This window comes from Gadus macrocephalus, chromosome 17 (assembly GCF_031168955.1).
Source record: "Gadus macrocephalus chromosome 17, ASM3116895v1".
Lineage (NCBI taxonomy): Eukaryota > Metazoa > Chordata > Actinopteri > Gadiformes > Gadidae > Gadus > Gadus macrocephalus.
In genome coordinates this window covers 4,634,928-4,638,567 of record NC_082398.1, presented here as the reverse complement: position 1 = coordinate 4,638,567, position 3,640 = coordinate 4,634,928, and the positions used below count along the sequence as shown (strand labels likewise).

The following is a 3,640-nucleotide window of genomic DNA, read 5'->3' as shown; positions in this document are numbered from 1 at the left end:
GCAACAGTTCTTGTTTTTTATCGTTTTGTTTTCTTCCTCAAAAGCGGGCAAGGGGAAGTGACATGACTTGTGGCATCCCCTTAAATCGTTGGACTTTGAGGCTGGTAGGACTATTGCTGCAGACAGTCTGAGAGTGGTAAGTGCTCACTGAACATCCGGAGTGCAACCGGGAGACGGTTTAACGTTGTGGAGCTAGCTACTCAGCGGTGATTCACCGGTAAAAGGTAGGCTGAGAATGATTATAATGAATGTTGCTGAAGGTCTTTGTTTTAAAATGAGGGTTATTTTGAGAGTCGTCAGAGCATTGCTCTAGTTTGGTTCAGTCTGGCTTAGATAGACTCAATCAAATAAAATTAGGATTGGAAGAAATATAACACATTCACACTCAAAGTGAAAAAGCTGTGACATGATATGTAAGCCTATTATTTTTTGTCGTATTCCTAAATAGTCCCCTCTAATTTAAAATCCCAAACATTCAATTACAGTTATTTCTAAGGAAGTGTTCTCCCTTACGACATAAATAATTATACAGCCTTATTATTCAATATAAGGTTTTGCTCAATTTGTTATGCTCATTAAAGTAGATAATGACTATAAATAAATAATAAATAAATTGGGATATATGGGATACATAATATAGACATATATATATATATATATATATATATATATATATATATATATTATATCCATATAAGGACTTCCATGACCCATATGGCATGTGGTCCAGGAATACAGTATGCAGAGCATTGTTTCTCATGTGATCGCTCCCTCTGCAGGTTAAACAGATGCGTAACCTGAGGGTGTCCTATGATACAAACCAATGCTACTGTATGCATCAGGGGTGTAACGGTACAAAAAAGTCACGGTTCGGTACGTTTTTTTTTCCACAGCAACGGTGATAGTAACACCTGGATGGTGCCTTTTCAAATGCGTGTGCATGTTAAAGTGCTGTACGTAGACACGGAGAGCCCTCTCCGTAGCCGGAGAGCCTGTCGGAGACCCTCTCCGTAGCTTACGTGCGCATCCAATATTTTTTAACTATCAGTCGACGCAATGGACCTATTGTTCAACGCAACGGAGATGGCAAGGGCTGTGATTGGTCCTCTTACAAAATAATTTCCAGAATCACTTCTCCGGTTTGACTTTGCACCTTAATTACTTTGTACCTTGTTTACTTTGCACCTAAAGGACAAAAATAAAACACCAAATAAGGTTTGAAAAGATTGGACGTTTATTTACAACACTGCTTAAATGGTTTGTAGTCAACATTTAAGATCGATTTGGTGGCGAATTGCATTGCGTATCCGACATCCCGACGGAGAGCTACTAAGGGGTCTCCGTAGTTACGGAGTCGGATTACGGAGTCGGAGTAGTATACTTTGGCTAAACGGTCCGGGGGGAACTCCGACTTCAAGTTTTAAATTCTGCATCGCAAAACAAGCCTTTCCATTCGCCATATGAACGCTATGTACGCCGCATTTACGCACCGCGGCCCACCTCTGTAACCGCTCCGGGGGGCCTGTACCGTGACGGTTCGGCACAAATATGTGTGCCCCTAGTGTGCATCCATTCTGATTGGCTGATAGGGTCACCTTGACACCTGCTGATGAGCGTTGATGCGATACACCTGACCTCTGAGCATGAGCCCGTGGTGTGTTTTTCATCAAAGTCACCCCCCAGCTGCCCAAGTCGACTTTTTCAACGTGCATTTTTCTAGTAGTAGTTTTCTTTCTTTACTACTACTTATAGTGGCACTCCGTCTCACTCCTACTCGTCCTCTGTACCACTTGTTGGAGTCAGCTAACAGTGTTAGCTGTTTTCGCCCGCAACGCGGGCGAAAACCCGCGTTGAAAACCCGCGGGCGAAAACCATGTTCCTTTGTTTTTAAATGTTTACTTAAAAGTCTTCAAACAAAATACACGTCTTCAACGATACAAGCTACGGTCTTTCGCACGGTCAAAAAACTGCTTCAATCAATGTTAGACTCCAAACTGAATTACGTTACCATCGTTACCATTATAACTATACAGTGACGTTGTTACGTAAAAATTCCAAAACATAGAGAATAACATATTTACCATTTATACCTCACTAAATTATTAACAGTTTTACACATTATGAATTAACATAAAATTACTATTAGCATTTTTTAAATATTTATTATAAATCAATTATTGGCATTTTGGCTCTTACATTACCCGGCCCCTAATTGGTTAGGCAGGTGGACTAAGCAATTACAAACTAAAACATCAAGAGCCAAAATAAAACAATGCCCAACTCAAACTGGTTTCTTGTGATTCTTCCATTTTTTAAATGTTCTCTCTTGACGCTGCTTCTTCTAACAAACACAGTTTGTTAACAGGCCTCTCCAAGATACTGGTCTTGGTCTTTATCTTCACTCTTCGAACCGCTCCGCTCAAGTCCGGTAAGGTTTCAACCACTCTTCCCATGAGCCAGGAGTTTCGAGGCGAAGAACTGTCCACTAACAACACAATATCTCCAGTAGAAAAGTTTCTTCGCGGTCTCGACCACTTCTGCCGCTCCTGGAGTAGTGGGAAGTAGGCCTACTCACGGGTCCATCTGGTCCAGAACAAGTCTGCTATCTAAATCCAAATGCAAAGAAAGTGGGAAATCCTTTTCCATGACATCTTTAACCTTATGTACATTTTGAGTATCGCTCATCATTTTCTCCAATTAATTTATATTACTTCTCTGTCAACCTACGTGTCCGTCCTGGATCCGTTGTATCCTCAAAATATCTAAGCCCCTTTTCCTTTTCATCAGTCTTCTTAATATTGCAGAGTTAGGCTTTAGTTGCATGCAATGGTTTAAAAGCACTTATCCTTCAAGTCCCTTTTCTTCATAAGAACAATGGCAATACAACTTCTTAAATGAAGCCCAAATAATCAACATTGACTGTCTGGCTTAAAATACGAGCTGACACGGAGAATCAACAACTTTGCATTTCCTTTTTCTTTTCTTTTTTTTTTTTTATGCAGTCCACCTTTAATTTTGGCCCGGGCTTATCTCCCTGCATAGGTGTGACGTCCTCTTGTGGGAATGCACGAGGATAATATCAACAGATCACCTTACCTTTCTTTGGAGAACATTTCAAAGGATTAACCGTTTCTTGAATAAGCTTCTTCAGGTGAGCTCTCTTGGCTTTTCTCCCGTACTCCCGATCTCCCGGGCGGACAGCTGCGCTCTCCCCACTCCCCACACACGGGCACGAGCTTATTGATCCGTTAAGCAAGTTTTAGTGGCACTCCGTCTCACTCCTACTCGTCCTCTGTACCACTTGTTGGAGTCAGCTAACAGCGTTTGCAACGCGGGCGAAAAGACAAGACAATGTTCCTTCGTTTTTCAATGTTTATTTAAAAGTCTTCAAACAAAATACACGTCTTCAACGATACAAACTACGGTCTTACCCAAGGTCAAATAACTGTGTAGCTTCAATCAATGTCAGACTCCAAACTGAACCATCGTTACCAATAACTATACAGTGACGTTGTTACGTAAAAATCCCAAAACATAGAGAATAACATATTTACCATTTATACCTCACTAAATTATTAACAGTTTTACACATTATGAATTAACATAAAATTACTATTAGCATTTTTTTTATCATTTTAAA

The 3,640-nt window shown here is 40.4% G+C and overlaps 1 protein-coding gene across 1 annotated transcript in view; it reads left to right on the top strand.

Moving 5' to 3' along the window:
* Positions 1-3,640, top strand: part of ltb4r (leukotriene B4 receptor) — an 8,790-nt gene continuing 5,150 nt past the window's right edge. Inside the window, exon 1 of the mRNA XM_060076784.1 lies at positions 1-224. The gene's annotated coding sequence lies outside the window, so the exon portion shown is untranslated. The remainder of the gene's footprint in view (positions 225-3,640) is intronic.